The sequence below is a fragment of the Aquarana catesbeiana genome, linkage group LG01 (genome assembly GCF_042186555.1).
Source record: "Aquarana catesbeiana isolate 2022-GZ linkage group LG01, ASM4218655v1, whole genome shotgun sequence".
Taxonomy (NCBI): Eukaryota; Metazoa; Chordata; class Amphibia; order Anura; family Ranidae; genus Aquarana; species Aquarana catesbeiana.
In genome coordinates, this window is record NC_133324.1 from 174779676 (window position 1) to 174796115 (window position 16440).

Sequence of the window (16440 nt, forward strand, 5' to 3'; positions counted from 1 at the left end):
ATCAAAACGCAGAACTCAACATGTAATTTAACTAGTTATTACATTTCGTGTAACAAGTAAGAACATTAAAAACAGATGGCTATAGATAGGGACATATTTACAAAGATCAAAATTGCAAATATGCAGTTTGTTTTTTAGTGGATATAAAATGCGTAACAGCTAAGCTGAAAATAACCTAGTCAAAACTAATTTGCATTTCAAACATCTTGCTGACAATTGAAATCCCCCTCAATTGCAATCCCCCCCCCTCCCTAGCATTTTTACACCCTTCACAGTAACCTTATAAAATTAAGCTCTGTGCGTGAACACAGTTTAATATATTTTAGTTATGAATGAACACAGTGCTGATCACTCACTGTGTTCATTCAAAAAAGGAAGGTGCTGGTAAATTACATATTTACTGGCCCCTTCTCCCTCTTTCCCCATCCTGAACTTCCTCTCCCCCCAACCACATGTGTTCGCAGCAGCTGGCAGAAGAGGGAAGCCAGCAGCATGGGGGGGGGGGTGAGGGATGCAGCAGGGGGAATCAGATATGGGCAGGACAGGGAGGATGGTTGGGGCAGCAGGGGTACAATCACAGGAGCGATGCCCTGCTTGTCTCTAACTGAAGCAGCTGAGAGCAGGTTGGAGGGAGAGGGGGAGAAACCGGCTTTCAGCTGGACACACAGACATTGTTCCTGTAATTGCATCCCTGCTGCCCAGATCATCCTTCCTGTTCTATCCACATTTAAATTCCCCCTGCTGCCGGGCTCCCCTGTGTGCCCAGGCCCCGTACAGGAGAACTGGTCGAATCCCCTTATTAGTGGCCCTGGATGCAGGGTATTTTTATGGAAGGGGAAAGAGAAGTGATAACTGGAAGCTGGACTTGAACATCCAGCCCTGTATTAGAGAGTCTGCACCTGCTGTTACAGAGAAGCTAGCGCCAGTGACCCTGCCAGCCGCTGATTTACTGGAGGAGCTGCTACTCTATTTTCTGCATGTGTACCAGGGAAGCCAGCAGCTTCTGTTTCACCTGCCGTGTGTGTTCTAGAAGAGCTGATCCCTGCTGCATTGAAAGGTGAGCCCTCTAGGGTTGCTAGTGGCAGCGGTTCAGATCAGGGTTGTCCAAATTTGAATCAGAGGGGATTTGTAGAGAAGTAACCTTTTATGAGGACATTGAGGAAGAGAGAGGCAGAGGATGTATCCCTCTCTGGCTGTCCCTGGGGGGAAAATAAAAGAAGAGGCATGAGGTATGAGCAAACTAAAGAGTGTTGGGATGTCTTCGGGGCCAGTACTGCTACTCTTGTGGCAGTGAGAAGAGGATGGTGACTAGTGAACATTTTTTCTATTTTTCAAGCCTTTTCTAATGGATTACTGGTTGTTTATATGAAAAAGAGAACTAAACTGTTCTCTTTTTCATAACTTTCAAAAACGTTGGGATGCTGTGCAAAATCCACATAATAACAGAATGCAATGATTTGCACATCTCATAAACCCATATTTTATCCACAATAAAAATTGAAAACATATCAAATGTTTAAAAACATCTTAATCACTAGCCCTCTAGAAGATTTACCCCCTCCCCCCAGGCCATTTTTTGCACTACGGAACCGCGCTATTTAAAATGACAATTGCGCGGTCGTGCGACGCTGTACCCAAAAAAAATTGATGTCCTTTTTTTCCCACAAATAGAGCATTCTTTTGGTGGTATTTGATTACCTCAGAGGTTTTTATTTTTTGCGCTATAAACAAAAAAAGGCTGACAATTTTGAAAAAAAAAAAAAAAAAAAAAAACAATATTTTTTTTTACTTTCTGCTATAAAACTTATCCAACAAAAAAAAATGGGAAAAAACTAATTTCTTCATCAATTTAGGCCAATATATATTTTGCTACATATTTTTGGTAAACAAATCCCAAGAAGCGTATAGTTATTGGTTTGCGCAAAACTTACCACGTCTAAAAACAATGCGATATTTAAATTTATTTTATTTTTTTTTCCTAGTAATGGGGGCGGTCAGCGACTTATAGTGGGTCTGTGATATTGCAGCTGACAAATCGGACACTAACTGACACTTTTGACACTTTTTGGGGACCAGTGACACTAATACAGCGATCTGTGCTAAAAAATATGCACTGTCACTATACTAATGACACTGGCTGGGAATAGGTTAACACTTTAGGGGCAATCAAAGGTTTAAATGTGTTCCTAGCCAGTGCTTGTGTACCGTGGGGGAGGTGCTTTTACTAAAGAAAGGCATAGATTTGTGTCCCTGCTTTGCAGGAACACAGAATCAATGCCTTCCCTACTGAAAGAACGGCGATCTGCCTTGTTTACATAGGCAGATCACCATTCTACCTGTGTACTGAACAATCAGAGGGTGCCGGCAGCGCATGTGCGCACCGCAGACCTGGAAGCATGAGATCATGTACTAGGTACGTGACCTGGCAAAGAGCAGCCACCCTGCCACAGTAGTTATTGGCTTCAGAGCAGTCAGTGGAACTGTAATCTATTGTTAATGTCTAGTCAGCTGTAATCTTCCAAAATATAGGGCAGGGAGACTCAAATGTCTAGTATGAATATTTTTCATGCCTTGGCCAATCCCTGGATGGAGGAATCCAGAAGGTGGCTGGGGGATGATAAATGTCTAGGAGGCCTTTCCAGAGTGTTCTTTCCTCTCTAGGGAGCCTCCAGGGAGCTCCAGTTCTCTTGGAGCTGCTGTCCATGGGAAAAAGCTAGTGAGACAAGAAATTGCAGTTTGGGCTTCAGCATCTGCAGGGCTGAGGCCCTGAAGAAGATTGCTAAATTATTATTTTCTGGAGCGCATCATCCTGGTCTGGAGAAGGCTCTTCTGTCTCCCTCACTGAGGAACTACCTGTGGATGCTGGGTGGCAGTCAGCTCCTGGGATATTGTGAGTAAAGACCGTGCTGTGGACTCTTCTGTGAATACTAGAAGGGATTCAGGTGCCAGAGGATGCTAAATGGACTGGGACTTTTCTTCTAGAGTGCTAAATATACTAGCTATCCCCTGTTACCTCCAGGAAAGGCTGCTTAGTGAAGCTTAGTTAGAAGCTGTGCTCCTGTTGTTTCTGCTGAGTATTCTGATCTCTGAACCCCCCTCAGATTATTCAGCAATAAACTCTAAAAAGGCACACCCTAGATTGAGCCCGTATTATCAGCGTGCATTGAACATGTGCCTGGGCCTGCAGCTTCTCCACCGTCCAGGCGTGAGCATTACAATTATGTTAAAAATGATCTTCCATAACATAGGAAAGTAAGAAATGTTACTTATAATAAAAAAGGAAACTGCTGGTCACTCTTCAGCAACTTGTGAAGGAATTGAACTACTGTAAAGTTTTAGTTTCTCATCTTCACTGGTCAATTATTGTGTCTGGAAATCGGCATATTCTGTTACTAGACTAAACTATGCACTATGTACATGTCTTCCATTATCCATGGCACACTCAGTCTCAGTCAATAAGGAATTAGGTTCAGCGATGTTCCATTCTTTGCTATAACTCATGATATGTCCTTACATTTTACAGTTTTCTGAGGTATATGTAATTGAATATAATAGGCATCATATATTTTTATAGTAGTTTTAGGTGCCCTGTGGATTGTGTTGCTAAAACCCAGGATCCCTTGTCCATATACTGGAAACTTTGTCTTATCCTATCTATGACACTATTATAGCTCCAGGCTTTGCATGTCACAGTGGGCATACCATCAACAGGGTCTTCAGGGTCTGAGAACCATAGAAATGGACCACAGTCCTGGACCTATATAGCACACTGCAGCTAAATTCACATGTTGACTTCATGCCTAACTTACGATCCACTGCCTTAAGCAACATCACAGGCCTGCCCTACTCAATGGGCTCTGGGTACAGTCCCCAAGATACACGCAAAGGACAACCGATCCAGAAACTGCTAGGTAGCACAAGGCAGTAAGCATTCAGATGGTAATAGAAACTTCAGATAGAAATAATTTCAATAGTTAAAAAGAAAAGTACTTCTCCAGAGGAGAACAGGTCCTCATAGAATGGGCAGAGTTATATGGGTCTGTTCTAAAGACAGTCATAAAAAAGTTTTTTCTTTGCCAGTGTCCGATCACCTGAAGGCAGCATAAAGCCCATGATGTATGAATACAAGTCCAGCGTAGTGTAGATACCACTTTGCTCTACTTATGGACTGTAGCCATAAAAGATACACTTTTGGCATTTCTAGCATGTCTCAGTAAATGGGTCAAGTGCTTTTGGAAGATGCAAACAGGAGATTAAAGGAGTGGAAAAGCCTGTTATCTAGTAAATAGGATACACGTTGGTTCTTAGGGACACTTAAAACACCTGCCTGATGCTGATGACTATATGATCAACAGAGGGGGTAATACGGGTCTTTCCCTTTTTGACCAATCTGTCATAATGGGTGTTGAATGCCATTCTGATAATACATACAAGTAGAGCAAGTATATAAAGGGGCATTACTCACAACAAAAGCTAGAAACAGCATGTTATCCATGTGCTTGAATACATTTACATAAACCCCCCGTGTATGAGACATGTACCTTTTTATGCTGCAAGCTTGTCTCCAAGGATTAATACATAGAATAAATTGTTTCTTTATATTTTAGCTGCTTTGGTGGGCATTGTGCCAGAGCCAAAGCTGTACTTTCCCATTTAATTGCCCAGTTTAGTAAATCGGTGTTAAAGCAGTATGTCATCTGAGAAGATTCTTTAATATAATATAATGAGGCTAGCTGATTTACAAATTAAATCTACTGTATAGCTGCAAGGTGGCTTGAAATTAATAATTTAACTTGAATGCATTATTGCTTTCACCTTTAATGTTATAATATTTTATTAAAAATGAATGACTGCCTACGGAAGCAATCTCTCTACTTTTTATTTGCTAACCTAACTTTTTAAAATGCTACTCAACCTTTAAAGTTGAACTCCAGTGAAAGTAAAGATCCTCCCCCACACTGCAAGGGTTAAATGTCTGCTTGTGTCTAGGGGACAGTTGTACTTACCCTCCAACAGGCTCCTGCAGGCAGCCTCTTCTCTCCTATGATCCAGCAGTCGGATGCCATCTAAAGTCATTAAGCCCATAGCCCTGCCCTGGATCTGAGGACACCAAGGAACATAGGGGAGTGCCATCTGCTGGGGGAGCAGAAAACTGGGTAAATAAAACAGCTTTTCCTGTCTCCTAAACCTAAATGAGTATTTAACCCTTGCACTGTTTTTTTTACTTTTCTTAAAGTTGGTTTGTAACGCTGTTTACCATTTGTTCGGTTATCATTTTCAAAATAAAGTTACAATAATTGAAGATTTCTTAACACAGCCCATGATGCTTCCGCTTGTAAAGTAGATTTACACCCTAACTGGATGACATTTAGCTTTCCAGAGCATTGTGTATCATAAATAATTGCCATCTATGATACATTTTGCTTTCCCGTTTTTTGTAGCTCAGTGCTGCTTATCTCCCCTACAGCCTCTTTCAGCCACTTCTTGTCTGCATGCACTCACTACCGTGTCTGTTGCCCATCATTGTTCTGGACTAGCCTCTTTAGAGGGACAACAGTGGATCATGTCAGTGCAATGTTTGCCAGTACATGTCTCTTGGCATGTTTGTAGTCTCCAGCAGGAGTGACTATGCAAGAGAAACATTGATAGATAGTTGCTTATTCTACATGCCATCCTGTATCAAGAAGTGTATAATCAAGTTTGTCTGTGGTGAGATCACCCAGTATTTTATAATGAATTTACAGTTTAAAAAAAAAATATTTTTGATATAAACTTGTTAAAGTGTATAGGAGCTGTTTCGCATGTTTTGGCCATTCTCACACCTGTACTCTACTGTACCAGCCTTAAGGCCCCTTTCACACTGGGGCGGGGTCGGCGCTTTATCGTCAGTATTCGGCCGCTAGCGGGGGGGTTTTACCCCCCCCCGCTAGCGGCCGAGAAAGGGTCAAAAACCACCGCAAAGCGCCTCTGCAGAGGCGCTTTGCCGGCGGTATAGGCCGCTGTCCCATTGATTTCAATGGGCAGGAGCGGGGAAGGAGCGGTGAATACACCGCTCCTTCCCCGCTCCAAAGATGCTGCTAGCAGGACTTTTTTCCCCGTCCTGCCAGCGCACCGCTCCAGTGTGAAAGCCCTCGGGGCCTTCACACTGGATACAAAGCAGTGGCACTTTGGGTCAGTTTGCAGGCGCTATTATTAGCGCAATAGCGCCTGCAAACCCCCCAGTGTGAAAGGGCCCTTACACCTTTCTTCAGGCACACCCGGCCTTTCAAGTTCCATATTTACTAGATACATGTATTATGGGTGAATCCAGGGCTTTTTTTCAACGGCAATGCGGGGGAGCGCAGTTCTGACACCTCCAGCACTGAATGTATTTTATGGCAAGGAGTGCTGAGGTGTGCTGGAAGGTCTATTGATGCTGGCTACTGGGGGATCTATTGTCGCTGATAAGGATCTATTTTTGCGTGGGAGTCTATTGTTGCCAGGTATGTCTATTGTTGCTGGGGTAAATTGTTGCTGGGTAGGACCTACTGTTGAGGGAAAGGTTTGTTGCTGGCTGTTGGAGGGTCTATTGATGCCGGATGCTGGGAGCTCTGATGTTGCTGCTGGGGGATCTATTGTTGCTGGGTTCGTATTTTCTTGCAGGGAGTCTATTCTTGCTGGAGGGGGTCTACTGTTGCTGGGGTATATCAAATTCCATACAAATTACTTAGTAGCACAAAATGATACATGGTTCTGTATTCTCTAAATAGGGCAGTACTGGGTTATGGGTAGGGGTGGAGCCTAGAGACCGTGCTCAGAAGTGGGTAGCAGAGCAGAGACGAAGGGTGACTCAGAAAGGGGGAGTTCCTGCACCTATTCTCTGAGAAAAAAAGCACTGGATGAATCTATTCAAAAACCTGTGCAAGAATTATATTTCATTACCTTTGTTTTTACACTTCAAATTCCATACTTCTACATTGAGGGTATCGTGTTATACAGTGCCTTGGGAAAGTATTCATACCCCTTGAAATTTTCCAGATTTTGTCATGTTACAACCAAAAACAAAAAATGTATTTTTTGGGGATTTTATGAGATAGACCAACACAAAGTGGCACATAATTGTGAAGTGGAAGGAAAATAATAAATGGTTTTCAAAATTTTTTACAAAGAAATATCTGAAAAGTTTGACGTGCATTTGTATTCAGCCCCCTTTACTCTGATACCCCGAACTAAAATCTAGTGGAACCAATTGTCTTCAGAAGTCACCTGATAGAGTCCTCCTGTGTGTAATTTAATCTCAGTATAGATGCAGCTGTTTTGTGAAGCCCTCAGAGGTTTGTTAGAGAACCTTAGTGAACAAACAGCATCATGAAGGCCAAGGAACACACCAGACAGGTCAGGGATAAAGTTGTGGAGAAGTTTAAAGCAGGGTTAGGTTATAAAAAAAATCCCAAACTTTGAACATCTCATGTTCAATCCACCATCTGAAAATGGAAAGAGCATGGCACAACTGCAAACCTACCAAGGCATGGCCGTTCCACCTAAACTGACAGGCCGGTCAAGGAGAGCATTAATCAAAGAAGCAGCCAAGAGGCCCATGGTAACTCTGAATAACCTGCAGAGATCCACAGTTCAGGTGGGAGAATCTGTCCTCAGGACAAATATTAGTCGTTCACTCCACAAATCTGGCCTTTCTGGAAGAGTGGCAAGAAGAAAACCATTGTTGAAAAAAAAAAAAAAAAAACCATAAGAAGTCCCATTTGCAGTTTGCGAGAAGCCATGTGGGGGACACAGCAAACATGTGGAAGAAGGTGCTCTAGTCAGATGAGACCAAAATTAAACTTCAGCAGGGACAAGGAAGCTTGAGACTGGGGTGGAGGTTCACCTTCCAGCAGGACAACAGTCCTAAACATACAGCCAGAGCTACAATGGAATGCTTTAGATCAAAGCATATTCGTGTGTTAGAATGGTCCAGTCAAAGTCCAGACCTAAATCCAATTGAAAATCTGTGGCAAGACTTGAAAATTGCTGTTCAAAGACACTCTCCATCCAATTTGACAGAGCTTGGGCTATTTTACAAAGAAGAATAGGCAAAAATGTCACTCTCTAGATGTGCAAAGCTGGTAGAGACATACCCAAAAAGACATGCACCTGTAATTGCAGTGAAAGGTGGTTCTACACAGTATTGAATACAAATGCACACCACACTTTTCAGATATTTATTTGTAAAACATTTTGAAAATCATTTATCAGTTTCCTTCCACTTCACAATTATGTGCCACTTTGTGTTGGTCTATCACATAAAATCCCAATAAAATACATTTATATTTTTTGTTCTAACATGACAAAATGTGTAAAATTTCAAGGGCTATGAATACTTTTTCAAGTCACTGTATATGTATTGTGTGTTTGTTTGATTTGAAATAATTTTTTCTCCTCCCCCACTCCGTTTCTAGGAAATGCTCTGTACAGTTAGCCCCACCCTCCTTCAGTGTGTCTTTAGTTTTTTATTTGGAGCACAGGTAATTGCTGGAGCTAGACATATTTAGATTTTTTGACCTGATGTTTATCTGTTATGATCTGCAAACGTTTTGGTTTAAAGCTTTCTATGATCCGCAAGTTGCCTTTTGGATCACATCTGTCTGACAATTCTGATGAAAATGTATTTACACATGAGACTGTATTTCACTATATCACACATTCAGTGCTTAGATTGGACAGACAGAACAGAGGGATTTTCAATCCCCCCCCCATCCCCCATGTTACATACCTTAAGCCTCGTACACACGATCGGATTTTCCGCAAACAAAACCTCAGACTTTTGTCCGAAGGCGTGTGCCTGGATTTCGTCTTGCATACAAACAGCAAGGAATTGTCGGCCAACAAATACGAACGTAGTGACGTACTACGTGGTTTTTCAGCTCTTTAGTGCCATCCTTTGGGCTCCTTCTGCTAATTTCGTGTTAGTAGAAGTTTGGTGAGTGTTGATTCGCGCTTTTCATTTAGCGCTTTTCATTTTTGTTTCTGAACGGCCGTTCGTCAATCAGACATGTTGCGGAATCGGAGGAGATAACGTGTTATTTATTATTGGCCTTGGAGTTATTGTTTTGACCCAAGTGCAGTAAAGGAATAGGAGGAGGAGTTCTTGGACCAAAAATTGGTTGCTTTATTAATCGTGACCAATTATGTCATATGCCTTTGCTGCGGGAGCTCCGGAAGAATAATCCAGATTATTTTTGGAATTATTTCCGGCTGACGGACCCCTGCTTTCACCAACTCTTGGCATTGTTGACCCCCTATATTAAGAAGCAGGACACATGCATGAGACTTTTATTTTATTTTTTGGTTGAATAATAATGATTTGATATATTTTTGGATGCATAGAATGCACTTTTTGGTTAAGTTCTAAGTAAGTTGGCAGATAGCATGTCTAATTTTATTTGTTTTCTTTTTTTAATACACAATAAAAAAAATTGTGGAGAATAATACTTGGCTTGTGTTTTACTTCAAATGACAGTTTGGGAATACGCAGTTACATTTAAAAAAAAAAAAAAAAAAACACACACACACACACACATGTAAAATTGACAAGGGACACCAACGTAGTTGTATCTTTGATCGTAAAAACTACAGGATAATGGTGCTGTGGTAACTTGCCCAAATAATGTTAATTCTCCATTACGAGCGCTAGCTTACATGACCGACCGTTTCTGGCTCGTCCATGCTTCCCAGCATGCATGTTTGTACTTTGGACTTTTGTCCGACGGACTTGTGTACACACGCTCAGAAAATCCAACAGACATTTGTCTGCAGAAAATTTTAAAACCTGCTATCCAACATTTTCCCGGGGAAAATCCGCCAACAATTGTTCGATGGAGCGTACAAATGGTTGGATTTACCGCCAACAGCCTGTCATCACACAATCGTGTGTACAAAGCTTAAAGCCGATTAATGAGGCACTGCAACAATGCAAACTGATCTATTTATAAGGCTTGCACGTCCCAAGAAATTTGGCAAGATCTGGAACCCATGACTAAAGTGTATGAATAACATCTGACTTTCTCCAGTTTCATTTGAGGGACACACAATAAGCCTAGGATTTACCTTTCTGTGTGGCCTTAACAATTCTGTACCACAGTGCACACCAGAGTATTGTTTGTATGTACTCCGCTGTGATATTATTTACTCTCAGGATCAACTGACTTTTACTTGGTCATTAAAGTTGATTTCCACCCATTTAAAAGTCAGCTGCTGACTTTTAATAAACAGACACTCACCTGTCCCACGGTCCAGTGATGCGGGCGCATGACGCCACGCTCCTCTCCCCCTCTTCTCCGCAGCGCCGGCATTGTAAGTGTGGGTGCTGTTCACAGCTGGGCGCGCACTGCGCACTACGCATTGTGAATGGCCGGGCAATCATCTGGAACCTGTGACGTGTCCCAGAAGATTGCAGGGAGGGAGGGGGTAAAGGTAAACTTCTGCTCGGCGCCGCAGCGCCAGGGGAGGAAGTGGGAGCCGGGTGCCTGTCAAAACTAGGTATCCGCTCCCCCCCCCCCCCGTTTGGATTCATTACAGGAGCGATCAGTGCTGAGGGGGAGGCCCCCGATTCATGGCCACCCCCTTGCAATCGCTCCTGACAAATGGAATGCTTCCTCTGCTTCTGTAATGTAAACAGAAGCAGAGGAAGTGATGTCATCTCTCCTCGTGTCGGTCTTTTTGTTCCGGCGCAGAGGAGAGAAGACATCTAGTAAGTTTGCACCAACACTACACATACAGTAGAACACGCAGGCACACAAATCACCCCCCAATCACCCCCCCTGCACCCCCTGTCACAGTGACACCAATAGCAGTTTTTTTTTTTTTTTTTTTACTGATTATGGCATTGGTGTCATTTGTGACTGTTATAAGTGGTAGAGCAGTTCGTGGTAGGCCCCTTTAGGTCTAGGGTACCCCCCTAAACAGGGTTTAACCCCTTGATCACCCCCTTTCGCCAGTGTCACTAAGCAATCTTTTTTCTGATCGCCGTATTAGTGTCACTGGCGACGCTAGTTAGCCAGGTAAGTATTTAGGTTCAATGTCAGCTTTTTTATAGCGTCAGGTACCCCCATATACTACCTAATAAAAGGTTTTAACCCCCTGATTGCCCCCTAGTTAACCCTTTCACCAGTGATCACTGTATAAGTGTTACGTGTGATGCTAGTTAATTGGTTTGTTTTTTATACTTGCCGTTTATTACCCAATAAAGGTTTAACCCACTGATCGCCCGGCGGGTGATATAATTTAGGTTTTAGGGTCAGTGTCGCCCCAGGCAGCGTCAGGTTAGTGCCAGTACCGCTAACACCCACGCACGCAGCATACACCTCCCTTAGTGGTATAGTATCTGAACAGATCAATATCTGATCTGATCAGATCTATACTAGCGTCCCCAGCAGTTTAGGGTTCCCAAAAACGCAGTGTTAGCAGGATCAGCCCAGATACCTGCTAGCACCTGCGTTTTGCCCCTCCGCCCAGCCCAGCCCACCCAAGTGCAGTATCGATCGATCACGGTCACTTACAAAACACTAAACCCACATAACTGCAGAGTTTGCAGAGTCAGGCCTGATCCCTGCGATCACTAACAGTTTCTTTGGTAGCGTTTGTTACATTTTCTGACAGTCTAGGAGCTTTTTTACCTGTGAGTGTCACTACTGTGACAATCGTATAGTGATTCCGCGGAATCGCTATACGATTGTCATTTATTATGAGTGGATTGTGAAACACTGGAAGATTCTGCTGCAGACAGCTTTCTTCAATTTATTTGATTGCACTTTATTGCATGGCACGCACTTTGGTTATTTAATCGTTCATTTATTAATTTGTATATATTAAGCTTTATATTTTATAAGAGATCACTCTGAACACATCTTAGTAGCGAGAAGGCTTTCTATACTTATAGTCTCACTACTGTACCACTAAATTTAGAGCCCAAAATGGCAAATCGAAGGTACAGTAGTGAAGAGGCCTACATGTTTCTGAGCATGACAGATAGTGAAGAGGAAGTCACTCATCTGTCAGATTCATGCTCCGAATACGAACCTGTAGACAGCAGTGGCTCCATGACAGATAGCTCTGACAACGGAGTTGTGGTCCCTGCCAGACCCCGATCTTCTTCTGCTGTTGAGATGCAAGAACCGCAGGGCTCTCGTATGGAGCAGAGAAGTACTAGCACTGCTATTCCTTCTGGTGACGTGGCAAGCACCAGCGGCCTAGTACACCCTGGTCGTACATCCAGCACTGCAGTAACACTTGGTGACATGGCGAGTCCCATAAGTGCAGTTCAAGCTGTCAAGGTGGCAAGCACAAGTAATGTCCCGCTGCCACCAAGAAGAAGAAAAAGACAGGCCCGCCATGCCCATTGTGTCCTTCCTGCAGAATTCGCCAATCCTAATTGAGAGCCAATTAGCAGCACCCGCACTTCCCCCATTCACTGGCCAACCCGGCATTCAGGTGGAAACAGTTGATTTTACGTCACTTGATTTTTATTCGCTGTTTTTCACCGAAGATCTCTGTAGATCTATTGTGGACCAAAGTAATTTGTATGCTGGTCAATTCGTTGCTGCTAATCCCCAGTCCTCCCTTGCCAGAGATTGGAAACCAATTACGGTTTCCGAATTTAAGACCTTTCTGGGCCTATCCCTTGACATGGACATAGTTAAAATGAGTACGTTGTGGTCATATTGGTCCACTGACCGAATTTACCATATGCCCGTGTTCTCTGCTTCCATGACCAGGGCACGATACGAGCAGATCGTGCGGTTCATGCACTTCAATGACAATGAACTCTGTCATCCTCGTGGAGACCCTGGATACGATTCGGCCACTCGTAAACCACTTCAACCAACGTTTTGCAGACTTGTTTACTCCCCATCAAGTTGTCTGCATTGATAAGTCCCTGATTAAGTTTTCTGGCCGCTTGTCTTTCAAACAGTATCTTCCCAGCAAGCGTGCCATATACAGGGTCAAGATGTATAAGCTCTGTGACAGGGCCACAGGCTATACATGTAGTTTTATGGTTTATGAGGGAAAAGAGTCACGTAGAGCCGACAAACTGCCCTGACTACATAGAAAGCACTGGCAAGATTGTGTGGGACTTGGTGTCACCCTTATTCGGAAAGGGGTACCATTTGTATGTGGACAATTATTACACAAGTGTGCCACTTTTTAGTCACTTGTTTGATCATCAGATTGGAGCATGTGGCACCGTGCGATCTAATCGCCGGGGCTTTCCCCAGCGGCTTGTAGATTCCCGTCTTAGGCTGGGGGAGAGAGCCTGCTTGAAGTGTAATAACTTGCTCGCTATGAAGTGGAGGGAAAATAAGAATGTTTTCGTTCTTACCTCCCTTCATGCAGACACGACGGTCCAAATTACTACGGCGACTGGTGTTGCGGAGAAACCCCTGTGTCCACGAATATAACCAAAATATGGGAGGGGTGTCCCCCCCCACTGTCTTCCATGGTTTTCTCTGGCTCTCCTGGAAACCTGAGAATGCAGTGTGTGGTACCGCCAACTGACCATAGAGCTGATCAGAGACCAGAATGGCTCCAATCATCTTAGGCCATAGAGATGATTGCCCAGGCGCGGAGTCTAAGAGCCAGCGGGTGTTCACCATAGCCTCTAGTGGTGAGGATGGACTGCGCTGCAGTCTGGCTCCAGGTCGCGGCCCCCAGGGTCTCACAGCTCACGCTCACCATAGACTACAGGAGAAGAGGAAGGAGGCAGCAGGCTGGAATGACAGGGAAATAAGGGGTAAGCCAAAGGTCAGGGCGACTAACAGACAAGGATAAACATAACACGCCAAAGGTCAGGGTAACAAGCAGTGGCATCTTAAGCTTTCATATTTAGGGGGGCACATGGGGGACAGGGACAAAAGTAGGGGGGCAACTATAAAATATATATATCTCTCTATCTATAGATAGAGATATATAAATATATACTGGGGCCCTTTACTACGACCCCACAACGGCCCTTTCACATGTTCTGCAGTGAGCTCCCTTCCTACTGTATTGGGGTCCCCCAGGGTGGCAGAAAACAAGATATATATGTCACCAGCATATCAAGAAAATATAAGGATCCAAAGCAGTGGGAGAACTATCAGGGTTGCAAAGGTTGTCTTGCCTCTGGGCCCTGGTGTTCTGCCACTGTGGGGTTTCCCAGCCTCCTCTTGCTGTCCTGCCCCTGCTATTGACTGCTCTGGTCTGGCATCTCTTGGAATTTACAGGCTGGTTCTCCTGTCCTAAGGATGGGAGAAATCAGTCTGTTTTTTTCAGTAACTGAGAGTCCTGGTGGAGTCCTTCCTGCAACTCGCTCTTCTCCCTGCCAATGAGGATGCAGGGGAAGGAGCAGATCGGGCGGCCGTGGTTGTGTGAGCGCTCGCATTATGCAGTGTCAGCAAGCAGAAGGAGGGGGGAGGAATCACCCGCAGGAGCTGACTGGGGACTCTCTCCCTCTTAGACAATTTTTTTTTTTTTTATTGGGAGGGGCACATGGTGGGGCACAGCATAATGTTGGGGGGGGGGTCAGGGCCCCCTCTGCCCCCCCCCCCCCCAGGGACGCCATCAGACATAGGAAACAGCAAGTACACACGGAGGCTAACACACAATGGTTGATCAGCACTGCTGGCTTGCAGTGCACAGGTTAATACAGGGTTCCCGGATAGGGCCTGGGGTGGGGCCATGCTTAGAGGAGAGGTTATAAATCCAGTCAGGTGAGAGGCAGCTGGTCTTTAGAGATGAACACATGGAGACAGGTAAGCTGACAGAGAAAAAAACTCTATTGCATAACCATGACAAGCTGGCTGCTCAGACAGAGGCGGAAGTGCCACCACAATGGGACAGTCAAAGTGTATGGAGGTTAGGAGACACACACTGCACGTGATCAATGGGGTGAAGTGCTGCTTAGCTGGTATTCATTTTGATCCCTTGAGGCACAATTTATATTCCAAATCAGAGCGCATGAAGCAGCAAATAAGCCATGGGACACCCCCCAGGTAAAAAATATGAGGGGAGAGGATTTTGGTATGGATCAAGGGGTCTCAACATGATGTCTTCGGGCATGAGAGAGAAATGTTGTGCATAATATGTGTCGTAGTCAGGTTGCTGCTGTTCTATTTTTTGTGTTTGTGTAATTGGTGACCATTTGTGGGTGGTGCTTCCCTTCCAACTCTTCTTTCCACATAAAAGAAGGTTGAGGTGGAGGGTGCACCAGCTGGTTTGTCATCCATACTATTCCACAAGGTCGGAAGGCTGACTCCTGGATTCTGTCATTTGATATGTTATTAATCCTCTTTGGTCTGTGAGTGTATTTTGCATTTCTTTAGTCCTATAATAAAGCGCTCTAGGTAATGCACTAGGTGTTTGCCCCCTTTTTGTTCTCAATTGTTTGTGCCGTACTGGATTCCCCGATCTGAGGAGGGCTGCTTCACCTCAATCATCCAGCCTGAGTTGCACAGTGGCTATGGCATTTACATCATTTATGGCAAGCTTCCCTATGGTATCTGAGCACTAATGTGTCAAGTTTGCATTTTTACTTGGTTAGAGTTTTATAATACTTTGGAGTAAATAATAAATGTAGTAAGGTTTCAGGAACATGGGGGGGAGCAACAATATAATATGGGTATGTAGCAAGGTCCCAGGCCTCCTTCGGTCTAATGAGAACCTCCAGGACCAAAGATAGCTGACATCCTTCTGTATATGGAATGGTTGTGAGGCATAGTAGGTGAAAACTAGTTAAATTCATTGGGTGCCAGACACTTCTTGAATGCAAAAAGAGATGTTTATTTCTCTTAACAGAACTTTGGCAGAGAGGGTTAGGGCCAGGACACCCTTAGGTAGCAAGATTAATTGGCAGACTCTGACTTCAACAGGATGACAGCCATGCAGGTAAAGGCATCCAGCCAGAGGCCACATCTGCATGTGTAGGAATGCTGTCTTCTATGGCAACAGTCTTTAACAGTTCCTAACACAAAAGTGTAACGGTTCCTTCACTTATACTAAAATCACTTCTTGTAGTTCTTCAGCTCACTGAGCTCCCAGTCTCTCACTAGACTAGTCAATTCTCTGCCACAGAATCCCTCGAGCTCCTCCAATCTTCACCATAGAATCTTCCTCAAGTGTCACCCCCGCTTCTCTGCTGGGCCCCTAACTTGGCACTCAAGATACTTCTCAAGCTTCACCCCACTGGCCTGCTCGGTCCCTGGCTTGACACACAAGGCTGCTCTGCAAACATCACCTCTGCTGGCTGGGTCCCTGGCTGAATACCCACTGAAGTTTCCTGATTCTTCACTGTCCCTGGTTGGTGATAATACTGCTCTGGTACTTGCTTCAGTTACTGGCTGTGGTCCCTGGTAATAAGGTGGTTGGTCCGTTAGTGGCGACAGCTTCCCCTCTACCTCCGACCATGACAGGTTCTCCAGCCGGAAGAAC